At 39.0% G+C, this 20,115-nt stretch overlaps 1 protein-coding gene across 1 annotated transcript in view; it reads right to left on the minus strand.

The window, feature by feature from the left end:
- The window catches only part of LOC136875883 (lactosylceramide 4-alpha-galactosyltransferase), an 81,000-nt gene that overhangs the window by 31,379 nt on the left and 29,506 nt on the right, over positions 1-20,115 (minus strand). The gene's annotated exons all lie outside the window — the stretch shown is intronic.

Consider the following 20,115-nt stretch of genomic DNA (forward strand, 5'->3'; position numbering starts at 1 on the left):
GAACTTTTCTAAGGCAAATAAGACTGCCAAACCTTCGAGCTCATAGATGGAATACTTGGCTTCTTGAGCCGATAGAGTCCTAGATGCATAGGTGATGGGTCGCCTCCCTAATTCAGTCTCTTGAAGAAGGACTGCAGCTACTGCTGACGACGACGCGTCAGTTTGGACGATGAATTTCTTTGAGAAATCAGGCATAGCAAGGACAGGGGCATTACAGAGAGCTATTTTAAGATCTTCAAAAGCGGCTTGTTGAGAAGGTCCCCACTCGAATTTGATGCCTTTCCTACGAAGAAGGTTCAAGGGCGCCGCTCTATTAGCGAAATTAGGAATAAACTTCCTGAAGAAATTCACCATACCAATGAACCTGGTGATACCTTTAATGTCCTTGGGAGGTTTAAAATCACGGATGGCCTCTGTTCTAGAATGATCGACGGCAACACCATCAGGTGACACAATATGCCCTAGGAATGACATAGAGAGCTTAGCAAAGGCAACCTTGGACAACTTGACAGTTAACCCAGCCTTACGAAGGCGATTGAGAACTTCTCGCAGATGATCTAGATGTTCTTCAAAGGTCTCCGAAAATACGACGACATCATCCAAGTAGTGATACAAGTACTCAAATTTGATGTCGGAGAAGACCCTATCTAGCAGCCTAGTGAGTACAGCTGCTCCCGTGGGGAGCCCGAAAGGCACCTGGTTGTATTCATACAAATTCCAATCCGTGGCAAACGCTGTAAGATGTTTAGACTTTCCGCTAGGGGAATTTGATTATAGGCCTGATTCAAGTCCAAGATAGTAAAGAACTTGGCCTTACGAAACCATGAAAAGCAAGAATGAAAGTCCGGAAGAGGCACAGATTGTAACACCACCTTCCGATTCAGAGCCCTATAATCAATGACAGGCCTGAAGCCCCCTTGGGGTTTCGGGACTAGAAAAATAGGTGAAGAATACGCCGACTTAGAGGGCCTAATGATACCATCCTTCAACATCTGATCGATGATTTCTTTCAGAGCCTTCATTTTAGGTGGAGATAGCCTATAAGGTGGAAAACGGACAGGAATCGAATCCGTGACCTCAATTTTGTATTCAATAAGGTCAGTAACACCAAGAGTATCAGAGAACACCTCTGGAAACGACTGACACAACTTACGAATACTATCAGCCTGCTCCTCAGGTAGATGTCTAAGGTCTAACAACATCTCATCCTGGGTAGGCGAAATAGATGAACATGATGCAGAATTACATTTTAACAAGGGGATTTTACAATTGGACGCAAATTTGAATGTGCACGACTTACTCTGAAGATCGAGCACACGATCAGTGTGAGAAATGAAGTCCGCTCCCAATATTATGGGGCAAGACAAGTGCTTGGCCACAAACAATTTGATTTTCCATGTAAATTTAAAAAGACGAATACTGACCTGTAAAGAACCTAGAATTTCTAATGGAGATGAATTAGCCGAAACATATGGGATCGAAGAGGAACAATAGTCAGGAAGTTTACAAACAGATTTCAATTTTGCATACCATTCAGCCGAAATAATAGAACAAACACTGCCTGAATCTAATAGAGCTGTTATAGGTTCATTATTTAACTCAATTTTGAGAAAGGGGACCGGTGCGGGGGTATCCGCCGCAATCCTAAGACACTCTTTGGGGCATTCAAAAGATGGATTTGCAGATTGAACGTTCCCTGAATTTTCGATCTGTTTACCAGGGGCTGAGCCTCGGAAAGATGGATTAGTCGACTCAGCCGAAGCCACTAGTCACTTTGTATTATTGACATTGGTGGAATTTGCACCAGAGGTTGAGCAGGATGTGGTGCTATTTGAATTTGGGCAATTCTTGGCGATATGTGAGAAAGCCCCACATTTAAAACAGCCTTGCGATGAACCAGCTCCATTATTTGCCCTACTAGTTTTGACCAATGGACATTTATTGCGAAGATGGTCAGGCGACCCGCAAGCATAACATTTACGGGGTGTGACTGGTCGGCGATGTGGAGGCCGAGTATTACTAAACGAAGGAGGGGGTTCTTTCGCGACACGCAAGGAATCGGCGTATCTAACTCCTTCCGCTGAGACGGCCAATGCTTCAAGTTCGGAGAAGGTTTGCGGGCACGCCGCGAAACACAAATATGACCTATAGTATGGTGAAATGCCTTCCACAATAGCTTGTACAATCTGATCCTCAGGGAAGTGAAGAGCAAACACCCTAGTATAGAACTTAATGTCTTGTATGAAATCAGCCAGATTTTCATCCAATCTCTGTACTCGATAATAGTACTTCTGAATCAGAGATGACCTCGCGCGAACAGGAATAAAATTTGCAAGCAGATGTGCATGAAAATCTTCAATAGATGACTGTTCGTCAATGGCTCTTACTATTTTATCTGAGAGAATACCAATTGCATAAGGATAAATTATCTGTAAAATTTGACACGGAGAAAGAGAAAAAACAAGGGCATGATCTTGAAATTCAACTAAAAACCTTAAGAATGAAATAACTTCACTGGTGGTATTAACAGAAATCTTAGAGATACCTCTGAGCAACATTGCTAATGGATGAGGCAAGCTGCTGAACCCAGGTGACATAGTAGGTAAAGGTTTCAGTGGCAAAGAAGTTAGTTCAGAACGTACATTATTCAACGACGTACGGCGTTCAGACTCGTTGTCCGATGGGGCAGAGATAGTTTGAGCTCCAACGGTTTTCCTATTGACTTCTCCCTTAGGAGGCTCTTCCTCGCTACCTACATTCACCGTAGCGGGTTGATCAGTTTTGGGAGGAACTTCCCCAGTTAACAATTGAGTGACCTTACTAGATAATTCAGAAATATTTTCAAGCACCGTACTAGCTTCCTTCCTCTGAACGTCATTCAACTTCAGAGACAACAGATCGTTAACTCTATTTGAAAAATGAAATATCCTGGCTTGCACACGCTTAATTTGATTAGGAGAAGGATCATTTTCGTCAAAAAAACTAACTACAGATGCTAGCCCAGTAATATTCTCGATGATCGTGGAAAGAGAGTCGTCAATTTCTTTCTCTCCCAAAGTGGAGATGGAAATGGGCAAATCAAGGGACTCTCTAAGCTTGTTTGTGTCTACCGCAACCGTGCCTCCAGATTGCACATTTCTAATAGTCAATTCATAGATCAACTCCTCCTTGCGCAAATAGTTAAGATGGATAACATCGCGAGGGCCGGGCATGATGACAGAACAATTTTGAAACAGGACAAATCAAAAATTCCAGCAACTGAGAAAATTGTTAGAGTTCGGATCAAAGCAATGTTTAGTCGTCAAAAGGGGCTAAATTGAGACCCATTCAACCACGCTCTGCTACCACTTGTTACCGTATTTTTGTGGTAGGTAGAGGTGAAAGAATGTGCGGGGGTGAACGGGTCTCAAACTACGAAATTAAAGTTAATGTAAAATTTAACAAGGTTACATTCTCTTTTCAAAATCAAGAAATAACACGCATGGAAGGTACAGAGTAGCAAGGCAACAAAAGAGCAACAACAGTATTTACAGGCTTTTGGGCTTCGAGCCCCGAACTCACAATTCTTGAGCAGTTAGCCCAAGCTTACATGTACATAAGGTTTAACAAAGGGGCAGAAAACCCCAATCACGCCCAGGAGCACTTGCTCCAAATTACACAGTAGACCTCCTAGAGGCACGCAGAAACAAATTTCAAAAGAGCGATCCGCTCTCAAAACTTTTAAGCCTATCAAAAGGCCACACCTAACTCGACCTTCAAGCTGTCCTCTAAGGACGTAAACACAGGGGTAAAATACCCAACCTACTGAGGCCTATTAAGCGAGAAAAGGATAATTACATGGCCTCTAAAATACCAATGTGAGAGGAGGCGAACTGCACTCCTAATACATTTTGTTTTAAAACCTAATCTGGCTCTAGGCCACAAATGCAAGGGCTAATCCCATACTAAAGAGGTGACTTTAGAAAAAAACAATTTACATTACGTTAAAGAAGAATAGGTTGTGAAAAAGTAAGTTCACCTCAAAACAATATGAGTGGGAGCTCGAGAGGGTTAAGCACTCTCTATCCCAATATGAAGCTTAAAAGAGAATAGATACTAAGAGTCTTTACATTTTAGGGAAAAGTTACATGGTGGAAACGCTTCGGACCCGCCCCGAGAGTTAAACTGCTGAGCTAGCAAGAAAAGAAGTTATTAAATGGCCATTACCTGGTTGTTGAACTGCTGCCCGAAGAAAGAGGCGCTTCCCGCCCCCTGCTATGTACTTTACACACTGAAAGATGGTAGAGAAGTGGCGCAGAGACCCTAAAATCAGCAGTTTATATACTCTCGCGGAAAGTTCGAGGCGTTTCAGGAAAGAAAACACCCGCCCACAATCATTTATTGGTTAGGGTTAAGCAGCATATCCAATTTGAAGAAGAAACACCTTATTGGTCGTAAATTAATTAAAGAAATTCGGGATTGGCTAAACACAAAACAAGGGGAAAGAAAGGGGTATACAGCCAACTTCAACAATAACAGAAAGAAATTTAACAAGAAACAAACTTTTGAAATAAAAATTTCTCCAAAAAACAGTTCTTTCACTTCGCACTAGGGTGCACTTTTGTAGTTCTTCAGTAGTGTCCTCTAGAAGAGAAAGTTCACACTTCTTACTACAGGTAAAACAAAAATACATCAAAAATGACCCAGTTCAAAAACTCCAAAATTTCCAAGTAGTGACATCTTCTGAGAAACTTGAAAATTAATACTGTAGATAAAGTTCAGACTTCCTCCAGCAGAGGAGTTTCAACTGGCGCAAATTTTAAGTAAGCGGCGTGGAGGTGTACCGCCCGGTACAATAATTATTATTATTATTGTAACTTAACTGCTCGTGTAACACTACCGTTAGCGATATTTATGGTTAAATGCATAAGCTTTTACAATTTCGGTCTACATTGGCACTAAGCAATTGATTTAAGACAAGATTCACTTGGATTATTATTATTATTATTATTATTAAAATGGGAAGTTCGATATTTTAATCTCCACTCTTTAGAATTCAGTCACATATGTTAAATCCCGTTATGAACCACCAAGATCTGCTTTATATCGATTGGGACAACACGGTATTCGGTACCGCAACCTTCAGTTTCGTACTGCCGTTAATTTTATGGGGATACATGTCCTCCCAAGACACATCTCACAACCTATGGCACGTCGCCGCTGGGCAAATACCTCCAATGCCGGCGATTGCTAACTATTCCTTCCTACTCATTTGAAATCCAACTTTTTTTTTTACTGGAACTCTTCAAACATTTAATTCGTAAATTAATCCTCGGTGCGAGGATTCTACCACTCATAACACCGGAATCGGCATTTTATATCATCTTAGCCCTTGAGATTCATCTAATTCATCATTATAAATAGTACGGCTCAATTTTATTTCATGCCGGATTTTCGTCCATCATGACTTCCAACTCTAAATATGGGCTCAAACCACTCTGGGCTTTCAACATATCGTGACCATTCTAATTCACGTGCCTTTATCGCTTTGAAACAAATTTTAAAGGATAATATAAAGTCCTAAAATGTGAAATCAACAATTTATGTAAAATCAAACTGATTACCCGAATTAAATTCTTTAACGCTACATGTCATCTCCACATTGATTATTATTTGCACTAGCCAACTCACGAAGCACTATCATTATTACTATACTTTTAGTTGCAAACGCAGAAAATCTTATTATTATTAATAATAATAATTTACGTTCCTTTGCCACTCACAAAGCACTGCCATGATTATTATAAAACGCACAAATTATTATTATTATTATTATTATTATTATTATTATTATTATTATTATTATTATTATTATTATTATTATTATTATTATTATTATTATAGAACTTGCGAACACCCAAAGCAGATAGAACAGTATCATTATTATATTTATGACCTTCCGTACGCAACACAAATCTTACATACTCTGGCACTTTCATAATCTGGCTGTCTGGTAGCAAATATTCCTAACTAAAATTCAAATAATCACCGCAGTGATTGAAAATCAAGTAAATGGCGTAGCACAAAAATGAATTTAACACTTGAAATGAACTTAAATCAAAGTATTACAAACAGCATGCATTAATTGAAAGAAATATATCCCATATTTACAATATATACAACAAACAAATACTCAGTTAATTAATCTAACCCATTATTACGTTAATATACATTAGTTCGTCCGTCTAACAAAAAATAAAATCATGGATTCGGGAGGCGGACCATGTTAAGTAACCATAATTAATCTACATTGAACCCCGTTTAGTCGCGATAACATCCCCAAATATTAAATTTGTGTACTCATTCCTATGTAGAATTCCATTGCCTCGTAGCGGATGAGGAGCATCATGGCCCCATGGTAATTTTACTCGTACTTCATATCGCACTTTATAAATTTAACACAATAAAACACTTCTGGGCGACTACCCATGATTAATACCTTACTAGAGAATTTACACTAATTTATACAAGAATAAAAACACTTATAGGTGCCTCTAGACCCATTACATTTGCACAATTATTCTTCCTTGAGCCCGAATCACACGTCGTGACACATTACGACGAAGTGTCTTTTCATTCGAACCGGCGCGTATCGCGTTCTTCAATCCGCACTTCCTGAAGTGTTCGAAACCGTGTCGTGATCGCCTCGCACCTACAGTTCCCTGCTACAATAATTGTTACACCGTCTATCATGAAATATTTATTTCAGGCTCTGAACACTGCCTTCAAAAAGTATTATCGCCGTTCCTGTCGATCCTTTAAATTCCAACACATGAAATGTTGAGAAATGTATTAATTTCACATACAGTGATACTGATAATTTACACTCGATATACTGAATAATTATCACTTTCGTCTTCACCTTCATGACTACTAACGTATTTTCAACTCTAACAGAATCTATAATGCGTTTTCTAGTACTGAGTTAGAGAGTCACCGTGTCAGCGTATCAAATTATTTCAAACGACTGGTTGATGTGAAGCTCGACTGGTCACAACTGGTGATTGGTAACAACTGGTGACTGGTAACAACTGGTGATGTGAGGTCCCACTGCTGGTTATTTATAGACGATATGGTTTCTCCCCGGAGTCATCCGTGGTCGTCTCATAGGGAGGGGGGTTGGTTATCCTAAATCGGCATATTCAGGTGGATTTGGATCTCTTAATTTATCCCACTTAATAAACTGGCGATACACATTAATGTGTCGTATTCTGAACTTATATCGTTCGGTGATCATGGAAATATCACTTAATTCCTGTCCTCCACCTTTCACGCGCTAAATCGGCGTCCCTGATGGCGTGCTCATCTTGACCAATGGCGAGATAGCGTGGGTCATTTCCAAGAACTCATTACTTTAATTTATTACAATTACAATTAATCAACATGGAATGATATCACAAAAATCCCCTCTATTCAATTCTGTGGTTGGAATAATTTAATTATTGTTATCGGAGAAGCTAACTGGAGTTCACTCTGAGTTTCTCTTATGTTGGTTTATCTGCGAGCCTCTGATAAATTTTGCCATTGGTCAACACCGCATCGGTTACTTTAAAATCTCTTCGTTGCCACTTGACAACACAAAGTGCCTCGAGGCGTTGGAAATACTGGTACGTCATATTCTTCGTATCGGTGATGCACCTGGCCTCGCTCTTGTTCAGAAATAAATGCTCTTTCACTTCCTTGTAGTCATTACTTCTGTTGTTGTGAGCTCTAGATTTAATCCTCTTAACTTTTGACCAAGAATATTCTCCCCATAATGACAGGCTTAACTGTGGCGACGGATTGTCGTGACCACGTCTGGCAATGTCGAAATTCTTCTTTCCACACCAAACTGACACTGTACATAATTTAATATTCTGCATTTATCTTATAAAATTAAAATCATGAAAAGTAGGGCCTATATCATCCGGGTACAATATATACATTTCTTAATAAAAGTACATTCGTTAAAACTCCTGGAGTGTCTGGACTCCTTGGACGACACCCCCCTCCCCCGGCTACCTCTGTTAATCCCACCCCAACACAACTGCAGCATTTCATATATTCCGAGTACAAGTGAAATGAATGCAAGAATAAACAGTTTCAGCAAAAGTGCAATATTCTGGTTTAGAATAAATACGGTAATGTTATTATAATAATGGGCATGTGATAAGCAATAAACACGTGACATTTTATACAAATCATGCGGCAAAGAATAACACACACACACACTTCGAATACAGGTTCCTCACCCTTCTTGTCCATGGCTTGATGATGAAGCCAAGAGAATGATGGCCCACCGTGACTCGTTACTTCGACATTATAAACAAACCCTAGATGACACAAACTTCGAATCTTACCGCATCTTAAGAAATCGCACAAAGCAATTAATCAGAAATAAAAATGTATATATTTCCGGAATTTAGCTAACAACTTAAATTCTAATCGCGCATGGGACCAACTTAAAGCTCTGGGAATAGGAAAACATCAACAGAGACAGACAACTCCTGACAATCCACTTGACGAACTGAACGATTTCTTTAGTAGAATAAATATTCAACGTACCCCAATTAACTTCACCGACTCAGCGCCCTCCCCTCCAGCCAATCCACCATTCACATTTCACAGTGTCACTGATAATCAGGTTAAAAAGGATTTGTACTCGATTAAATCAAAGACTATATATGTAGATGATATTCCTATTACTTTTATACATAACATTATGGGTGCTCTCCTGCTTATACTGACGCACATACTGAAAGGATCCTTGGCGTGCGCGTTCACCGGACCTCACGCCCATGATCGCACGACAACTGGCCAGCCACAGAACGCCCCTGGTCAAAACGTATGAACTTTGGTGATGCATGGGAGAAGCATAGACAGAGATACCACGGACGAACATTCATAGTCTCTTCATCTCAACAGTGCGTTGTGTAGCGGTTGTTATTGCCGCTCTTGTTGGGTCCATCCACAAGTTATACATGGTACAGTGTGCCGAATCGAATATCTAAGTTGAAAGACTATTAATTTGCTTTAAAAATATGTTTTGTTTTAAAGGATCGAGGTCACTGACTTCATTTCTGGCGTCGTCCATGCCAGTTGGGATACGGAATTTTCATTTGCGCAAGCCTAAAAAACGCCGTACACGGAGTACGGCAGGACAGACCGAACTGCAATACACAACAAAAGGAATTAAATTTGTTTCATCCCCTTACTTCATTATAAAGTAAAAAAAATAAAAAAAACTTAATCCATTTAATTGAATTTGCTAATGAAGTGACGATACTTCATTATGTACAAAACTGTGAAACACGAAGTAATCTACAAAATATTTATTTGTACTACTACTTTCTTGGAATGGACATAGGCTTCGGCATAGGAATGTATTGATGGAAATTTTGGAAGGTAAAATATCAGGGTAACTACTCGTGAAAGACCAAGAAAGACATTCATGATGACATTTCTTGTGAACTCAGGATGCAGAAGCTATGTAGACGCAAAACGTACTGCACAGGATCGACGCAGCTGGAGAAGACTGATCGCAGGGACAAACCAGTCATTAGACTGAATTACTCGAAAAAGAAGAATAAAACTCATTTAGCTGGATAAAAACCTATAGGTTCCTTCTTTACTATCCGACTCCTCCGTAGAGGACAGACAGAAATTTAGAGAACATCCAGCAACTGCTTGCGTTTATCATTCCCGTCCGACCTTTCTCGATTAACTCTCGTACTCTTCTCAGCATGCCGGTATCATAAAGATGCTTCAAATATTAGGTAACAAGAGCATTTTTATTTTACGCCCCGACCTGGAACCCAGTGACTTCCATGTCTTCGTACCGTTGATGAAAGGCCTGGGTGGTAAGTAACGCAACGCCGTTTAGGATGCCGTCATAACGTGACTGGACGTGTACTTTTTGCATGCTGATATCGATGCCTTGGTATATCATTGGAACAAGTGCTTGGATAAAAATAATGACTATGCTGAATAGTAATGTGTACCACTGCAGTATTATTGTGCATCCTTATAGCTAAGTTATTTCCATACAGGCCCTTGGAGGGGTTGAAGGTAAAGGCTTCCACTATGCGTAACTTCGGCACTTAGTGGGAAGTGTGGTTAGCTCTACACTCGGCCGCCTTTGCTCCCAGGAATTAACCTGGTATTCATTTATGGCGCAGGCTTTGTGAACACAGGGCCACGTGCCACTCCAGAAGTAGAAATCTCGTTCCTTAAATTTTTCGACTTCCTGACAGAGAATCATAACCACATCCTTCCGGGTAAAGCCAGCACTCCTCTGTTGCCTCGGCTAGCCCTGTGTATCCTTGCAATGAGCTTCCGTTACCTTAACGGTTCAAGCTGTGTTGTAAGTTTGCAAGACAGGAAGTCTTACCTTAACTGTTCAAGCTGTGTTGTAAGTTTGCAAGACAGGAAGTCTTGATCCCTCGTTTCCTTCACCGATAACTCCGTTCTTCGAAGGGTCATCGATCTCTTTATTTTTCGCCCTTCTAATTATAGCGTTAAGAGGGGAATGTTAGTTACTTGTACTTACCTCGAAAAAATAATTACGGAGCGAAATGGCTGTGCGGTTCGGAAAGTGCAACTATAAGCTTGCAATCGGGAGATTGTGGGTTTGAATTACACTTCGGCAGCCCTGAAGATAGTTTCCCATGGTTTCCTAGCCCATCTTCGTGTTAGAGAGACATTGCACCATTAGGAAAAAACAAACAAACAAACAAACAAACAAACAAACAAACAAACAAACAAACAAACAAACAAACAAACAAACAAAAAACAAACAAACAAACAAACAATCAAACATTACAACTATATCAGAATTCCGACAGAATTATTTTAAATGCTATTGCAACTTAAGGTATATGAAATAAATAAATAAATACATAAATAAATAAATAAATAAATAAATAAATAAATAAATAAATAAATAAATAAATAAATAAATAAATAAATAAATAAATAATAAATAAATAAATGAATAAATAAATAAATAAATAAATAAACTTTCTTCAGGTTATCGCAGTTATTTTTGGGGTCGCTGGAGGTACCCGGGCTCACATTGGTTTCCGTCGGGGGATTTAGGTCGGGTGCTCTTCGTCACGTCACGTGATTTTTGACATGAAAATGTCAATCCAGAATTGACCGGCTTCGAACCTCAGCCTTCCACGTGGGAAGCCAGCAGCTAAGCCACTGAGATAATCACGCCCCATTAATAATAATAATAATAATAATAATAATAATAATAAACAATAATAATAATAATAATAATAATAATAATAATAATAATAATAATAATAATAATAATAATAATAATAATAATCGTATGGCCTCAGCTACCGTGTGCAGACATTTCAATTTGACGCCATCTGGCTGTCTGCTCGTCAATTTCGACGTTCCGTTTTACTCTAGGCCACCACTAGATGGCAGACCGAGTAAACCGAAACTCTCTTGGGCGTCTATGGCTGAGATTTTTAATGAATTTTGTCGAGTAAACACCAAATGTGTCACCAGAGATCTTTTACATGCCGACATCGTACGACATGGAGTGTCGAATGGACTTTTTTCCGCCCTTCAAAAATCCGACTACCTCTGCCGGGTTTGAACCCGCTATCTTGGGATCCGGAGGCTGACACTCTACCGCTGATCCACAGAGGCAGCTATAATAATAATAATAATAATAATAATAATAATAATAATAATAATAATAATAATAATAATAATAATAATAATCTAAAAGCAAGTCGGTCTGGAGAGATCTCTCTATATATAAATGTATAAAAATGGAAATAGACGTGAATTAATGAGGCATTTTCAGAAATTTCAGAAATTTTAAATTTGGTACCGGAGAAGCTAATGACCCGGTATCGAAAATTCTCAAAATTCCCCGAAGGGGGCACGCTGGGAGCCTTCAAATTTTTGGCTCAGAATAAGAACGCCGTCGTATAATTTATCCACAGCGACAACCTATAGGTTTAGTGGGCTTAAAATATTCCCCAAATCAAGATGGCGGCACAATTTGCCAGGCGAGCTAGAAAATTGAAATTTGGCGAAATTATAGCTTTTAGCCTACAAAGTACGGAAGAATTGGAAGATGTTCACATTTTTCAATTTTTACCCCCCCCCCCAAAATATCGAAATATGGAGGCAATTTTTAAATGACTGTGCAGACATTCCTTTTGAGCTATTTGTTTTCTAAACGGTAAGTCGTATCACAAAACGGATGGCACAACCTCCGTTCAATTAGGAGTTATCTATAACTTTGGTCCTACGACATTTTGTCGTATCTCTCTCAATTATACGTTAGATTAGGCTGTATTTCTGGATTGTTCGTAAATTTGATGATTTATACACGTATATTTCATTGTTTGATACACTTATACGAAAGATAGAGACATCAAATTTGGTGCGCACATTGGCACGATCGAAAGCCGCAAGTGGACCAAATTTCATGATTCTAGCTTATATTTACGTGTGCAAAAAGTAATGTAACGTGTTAAAAGTGTACTCAGTTTTCATCCTATCCGAAGTTTCGAACTGAATTTAATCCATAAATATGGGAGATACGAGAAAATGATTTCGACCCAAACATGTAGAAGAATGAAACGGAAGTCTAACAGAGCAAACCGTTTGTTAATATCATGTACCGTGTAGGAGTAGTGAATCTGGAAGTGGAAGTCTGCACTTTAATAAATTTAATGAAATCTCAATTACGGCGTGTAAACTAATTTATTTAGAAATCCTTATACGATGTAATAAACCGTAGCGAAGCACGGGGACATTTGCTAATAATAATAATAATAATAATGGCGTGTGGCCTCCTAAGAGGCTTAGTGCAGGTCTTTCGATTTGACGCCGTATAGGCGACCTGCGCATCTGTGAACATGGGGCCCTACCTATGATGAATTCTAACGATGAAGACGGCACACACTTCCAGCCCTCGAGCCATCGAAATTAACCAATGAAGTTTAAAATCCCCGACTCGGCCGGGAATTGAACACAGGATCCTCTGGATGAAGGTCAAGCACGTTAACCATTTACCACAGAGCCGGGCATAATAATAATAATAATAATAATAATAATAATAATAATAATAATAATAATAATAATAATAATAATAATAACTAATACGGAAACATTGTGGAACAGATAGGGGGTAAAGATGCCGGGGTGAATGGGTGGACAAGGAAATGACCAGAGCATTTAAGCTAAAGCACTAAATTTTGAAATTTTATTTATTTCCTTCTTTTTTCTTTTGATTTTAAAATTTGATAGATAATCTGAATGAAAAACAACAATTGTAATGATGAGCTCGTCAGCTCCCACAACAACAATGGCAAAGTAAAAAGTCAGGTTCAAAATTAGAGAGAAATTATCCATGTGATAATATACAAGGGATGAGCATAATCGTTCTGAACCAGTACACTTCTAAAAGAGCATGTTTGCTCCACTCATTTTCATTCTAGGAGACTTAGCTCCGAAAGGTTAGTGTAGTCCAGACTCTAAGAGGCACAAGCTTCTTACAAACTCCAATAACTGTATTTGCAATCACTTCTGTCTTTTACACACTCGTCTATCATTGACTACAATTTAAACGGAGGCAATGAGTGCCCATACTAAACGGCCTTAATGCAAAAATAAAAGATTTAACAATTTGGGCCATGAACAAAGGCTAGGAGACGAAATAATTGCTCTCCTTTTAGACAAACACTTAAACCCTAAATGGGCTTATGGCCCGAAGTTGCAGAGGAAAAGCCTGTACTACGGAGGGGTGACGAACGAGAATTTCATATGACGAAAGGAAGTGAAGATTTTAGAGGTTTAACAAATTTTAGTCACCCCCTTCCAAGTTGAATGGGAATCAACAGAGGGTGAACACTCTTTGTTCCCATAATTTACATGTTTCCCAGCAGAGATTTGAACAGAGTTCTCAGACTTGCCCAAAATTTACATTTAAACCATGACTTTAGGACTTTACATTACGAAAAGAAGTTTGAAAGCTTCGTCTCAAGTTCTCTGCCTGAAGCTATCACATGTTAAGAAATTTGTGCCATTACTCTGAGTAGTTCGGCCTTCCGAAAGACGACAGGCAGCCCTTGCCTCCTATTAACACGACGCACTCACTATGAAGATGACATTACGGTCCAAAAGCGCCCAGCTTTTATACTATCTCAGAGGATAAGTTCCAGAACTGTCTATAAATAGGCTGGATGCCTGTACACACTCCGAATTTTAATTGGCTAGAGAAAAGAACACAAAATTCCTGATTGCTTATTAACTATGGAAGAAGGAGCCCGTAGGAGTGTTGACAACTTTAACACATTAAAAAATCTACCAAAATTTCCTCTAGAATTAATTATCCTTAATCCCGCCAGAGGGGGCACATAGGCCGATGATAGAAACATCTAATGGTTGAATGTTGAAGTATCTTGAGTTATATTAGTTTGAGATTCATAGCACTGCCTTCTAGAAGGCGCGCAGTTCAACCGGAGGGAAAACGTGTACCCCCGGTACAACAACAAAACAACAACAACAATAATAATAATAATAATACCGAGCTCGATAGCTGCAGTCACTTAAGTGCGGCCAGTATCCAGTATTCGGGAGATAGTAGGTTCGAACCCCACTGTCGGCAGCCATGAAAAAGTTTTTCCGTGGTTTCCCATTTTCACACCAGGCAAATGCTGGGGCTGTACCTTAATTAAGGCCACGGCCGCTTCCTTCCCACTCCTAGCCCTGTCCTGTCCCATCGTCGCCATAAGACCTATCTGTGTCGGTGCGACGTAAAACAACTAGCAAACAAAAAATAACTTTCTCCCAATTATCCCACTTACTTTGAGCAGGAAGATTATTATTATTATTATTATTATTATTATTATTATTATTATTATTATTATTATTATTATTATTATTATTATTATTACTATTATTTTAAGGACGCTGGAAATCTCGTTTTTATCTTTAACTAGCTGTTACCCACAGCTTCGCTCGCGAGGATTTGGTAAGTTGATAAAAATTAATAGTTCCTCGGTACTGCACTAAGATATTATCTGAAAATCCCTAAAGTATAAAAACTTACCGAAAAATTGCATTTCATTTACCCCAGGAACCTCTTTGTAAACCACGTTTGTGGCATTCCCTTTGGGGGCTAAGATGACCTGACTACTGACAGAGCTAAATCTGGAACATACGACATGGAACTCTACATGTGAGAAACAGTCCTCTTTAAAGTCGAAAAAGAAAGGGGGTGTTTTTTCATTTCTAAAGGCGATTCCAAATACCTAATTCCACGTCTGTAACATCTTAGTTTTTGAGATATGAGTATCCTCATAAAGATAATTCAACTTCTCCTTCATTTAATTTCGACCTCCAGCTTAAGCTGACTTTCCGAAAACAAAAAGTACGTGTTTCTTCATTTTTTAAAGGGGATTACAAATACCAGTTTTCACGTCTGTAACGTGTTAAGTTTATGAGATATACTAATTTTAAAACTGCCCCACTCCTTGGCTGAGTGGTCAGCGTTGAGACCTTTGGTTCTCAGGGTTCCGGGTTCGATTCCGCACTGGGTCGGGGATTTTAATCACGTGTGATCAATTCATCTGGCTCGGGGACAGGTTGTTTGTGTTTGTCCCAACACTCTCCTCTTCATATTCACTCAACACACCACATTACCAACCACAACAGGAACATGCAATAGTAATTATATCCCTACACACGGGGTTGGCGTCAGGAAGTGCATCCAGCCGTTAGAAAAGGGTCAAATTCACATGTGCGACACAGTTTACACACGCGAACCCACAGGTGTGGAAAAAGCTGTAGAAGAAGAAGATACTCATTTGAAAAATTCACCCGCTTTTTATTTTATTATTTTACTATTTTTATTTTATTATTTCACCCCCTTAAGTGGATTTTTTTTAAAAAAGTGTGTTCATTTATTTTTAAAAGAGATTCCCAGTACCAGTTTTAACATTTGTAACATCTTCAGTTTCTGAGATCTATGAATCCTCATATAAAGAATTCCACTCCTTCCTCACTCCCTTTCACCCCCACCCCTGCCCTCACCCCTTAAGTGGATTTTCTGAAAAATAAATTTGTGTTCTTTTATTTTTAAAGGAGATGCAAGATACCAATTTTCATGTCTGTAACTTGTTAGGCTTTTGTGATATATCTTTTTGTAGATAATCTCGCTGCTGTAAGAATACTTGGAGCTGATGTTGCCATGATTATGGCAGTTCATTCCTTTATCCGATTCCTAGAGCACGGGTAGTGTGGTGCGAATATGTCCATAACCCGCTAGATAGGGCTTACCGAGGTCTGTTATTTGCGTCAAGGGGCTTAAATTGTGCTTTGTCTCGTCCTTGTACGACAAATTCGATATTTCGCTTATGGTTGTAGAGTAGAATAATGTTCGTGTGGCTATCGATAGCCATGCGCAGCTCTTATCAGGCAGACCCTCCAACGTAGCGGGGAAGCATCTGCGCGTTAGTTGGTGTAGGTTTGGTGTTCTGCATGGAGTGTAAATTGCAGGAATGTTGAGGACTAGAGGTGTGCAAACAGCCCAGTTCGTTCACTCACGCTCATTCGAACCTCATACGGTTGACTTGGAGCGGGTTGGCGGGTAAGGCGGGTGATGCCTTTGTGGACAGTATCAAGCAAGTTACGACGAACAAATTTAAAAAGGAGCAACGAAAGGAGAGTGGCTGACTGAAACGTTGGACACCATGCAAATATTTTAACGAAATATGCGTTGAAGTGAGCCCCCGTGGCTCAGGCGGCAGTGCGCCGGCCTCTCACCTCTGGGTTCCGCGCTTCAAATCCCGGTCACTCCATGTGAGATTTGTGCTGGACAAAGCGGAGGCGGGACAGGTTTTCCTCCGGGTACTCCGGTTTTCCCTGTCATCTTTCATTCCAGCAACACTCTCCAATATCATTTCACTTCATTTGTAAGTCATTAATCATTGCTCCCGGCAGGCTTCGGCAGCCGGCACGATTCCTATCCTCGCCGCTAGATGGGGCTTCATTCATTCCATTCCTGACCCGGTCGAATGACTGGAAACAGGCTGTGGATTAGCATTATCATGCATTGAAGTAATGCAATTACAAACTTACTACAAACATTGTGAAAACAACATCACACATCACATTAGCAGACACGGAACATTAACTTTCACCGTCTTTCACATGGTCACAAACATTCATCATTATTGTGTTGTCTGTTTTAGTACGGAGTGAATCAAAAGAACGTCTGTTACTCTACTTGGATTAAGCGAGCTCTTTTTGTCATTAAAAATGTTACCAGCTGAACTGAAATGTATTTCAGTTGCCGCATTGGAGGCTGGTATAGACAATATTTTCTTCGCTAGCAGAGCAAAATCTTGGATATTCTGTGCTGTTATTTCTCCACCATGCAAGGGGTTCATCATCACAAAGGCGATCTTTTAATAAACAAATTGTTGTAGTATAAATATCGACAATGTTTATCCGTCCATAGTCTGCGCTAACATTAACTTGTTTTTTAACATAGATCTAGGAACCTCTTCTCGAAACAACTGACACAGAAAACAGTTTGTATCTTACGCACAAAATACATCATTCCAGTTCAAAGTTAATTCTGAAGTCCCTCAGGGCTCAAATCTTGGTCCATTGTTCTTTTCATTATTTATAAATGACTTACCGAAAGTAATAAAATATTCAAAATGCTTACCCTTTGCTGAAGACCTAAAGATTTAAAAGCAAATTACCGGGTATGATGATGCTATGAAATTGCAAGCCGATCTGAACAACTGTTACAAATGGTGTGTTGCAAACAGGCTTTTTTCAATATTAAAAAGTGTTTTGTGATCACATTTTCTCGTAATACGAATATGACTGTGCATAACTACAGTATAAATGGTGAGATTTTGCAGAGGTGTAATTTAGTAAATGATCTGGGTGTTATGCTTGATTCAAAACTTTCATTCAACAGTCATATTCACAAAATTACAAATGATGGATTTAAACAATTAGGGATTATGATTAAAAATACTCGGGAACTTAGGGATGAAAATACTTTAAAAATCTTATTCAGTCATCTTGTTAGAAGTAAACTTGAATATGCATGTGTAGTATGGGCTCCTCAGTACATGCGTACAATTAACGAAATAGAAAAAATACAAAACAAATTTTTTCGATATTTATATTTTAAAAATATAACCGATCATCATATCATCGAAGAGTTTCTTATAGAACTCTATTAAATGAATTTGGTTTAATCTTAGCTCAACAGATATTTCCTTACAAGACAGGTAATGGAATATTAGATAATCAAGCGTTTCTTAAAAGAATCAACTTCAGTACCAGGAGGGTAACTCTTCGTTTGAGACAAACCTTTTACTGCCCCTTCTCAAGCACCTCAGATTACAAAAATCCACCTGTTGTAAAAATGTGTGAAGTGTCTAACAGAATATCTTCAGACAGCAGACAAATAGATTTTACTTTATCACTTCCTTTATTTTCAAAAATGTTAAAACAATATTTAAATTATAATGAATAATTTATTGGAGAAAATTAATTCAGCACTGAAATATGACGTATGTAATGCCACTATTATTTTTTAAATGTATATGTGTTTGTGTATTTGCTGTTCTTATGAATATTTTTCTTTTTTCTCTGCTTATTTGTTTTATCTTCCTTAACTTTAATATTTTATGTTTGATAGTTTATTGAAAATGTGTTTAAATTATTCGTAATTTAGTCAAGGCAATCTTGGTTTTTTTAATTGCTATATATTATTTTGTACATATAGGTACCATTTTTATGAAAATGAAAAATGAAAACCTACAACCTGTTTTCCAGTCATTGACCGGGTCAGGGATGTAATGAATGAAACATATCAATGGGTCGCCACTCCCAAGGTGATTTTTATTAATGACTGATAAATGCTATAAAATGATAATGGAGAGTGTTGCTGGAATGAAAGATGACAGGGAAAACCGGAGTACCTGGAGAAAAACCTGTCCCGCTTCCGCTTTATCCAGCACAAATCTCACATGGAGTGACCGGGATTTGAACCACGGTATCCAGCGGTGAGAGGCCGACGCGCTGCTGTCTGAGCCACGGAGGATCACAGTTTTTATAGTGAATGTATTTTGTACCATTCATTGTAATTGGGGATATACCCTGTTATGGATGTATTGATAAATAAATAAATAAATAAATAAATAAATAAATAAATAAATAAATAAATAAATAAATAAATAAATAAATACATAAATAAATAAATAAATAAATAAATAAATAAATAAATAAATAAATAAATGTATTTTGACGCACTTCTGTAAAATGTTTGGTTCGATATCACGTGGTCCTGGTAATCCGTACTGCTTCTACTCAGGTTTTGCTTTCACCCTGTCTTTGGACATGTTGGAAACGAATGTCGTAATGACAGCGAATGTGAACCAGTCGGAGCGAATGTGGTGGGTTCGCTCAGACTGTCCGGCACCAAAGCGGTCGGAGTACAGTCTGCTTAATTATTTTGGCTAGGGGAATGGTTGTTTGCGTTTGTCCGAACACTCTCCTCTTCGTATTCAGACAACACACCACACTACAAAGCACCACAGCAACACGCAATAGTGATTACATCCCTCCCTGTAGGGATGGCATCAAGAAGGGCATCCTGCTGAAAAGCAGGGCCACATCCACATGTGCGACACAGTCGCACGCGACCCCCACAATAGTGGGAGAACAAGAATAATAATAATAAGAAGAACACTATGTTACACTGGTTTCTTAATGGTAGAGTAGTAGAGTGCGAACAGGTACAGAAAACAGCGACTCCCTACGCCTGACAGCACACGTCCAGCTATCAGCATCGGAACTGTTATAGTCGACGTCAACGCTAGTCGTAAGCGGCCCCTTTAATGTTATACCAGTACTCAACTGTAGATATGAGGACGATATCCTTCCGCATTTGAGCACCTCCCCTCTTTTCCGTTCTCCATCTCTGCTCTTCTCCTGAACCTGGCGGTTAACGTAAGAGTCTTCTATATAACATCAAAGGGACAGCTTAGGACTTGAGTTGACTTAGAGTATACTTACTATGACCGG

Source organism: Anabrus simplex, chromosome 6, assembly GCF_040414725.1.
Source record: "Anabrus simplex isolate iqAnaSimp1 chromosome 6, ASM4041472v1, whole genome shotgun sequence".
In the NCBI taxonomy this organism is placed as follows: Eukaryota; Metazoa; Arthropoda; class Insecta; order Orthoptera; family Tettigoniidae; genus Anabrus; species Anabrus simplex.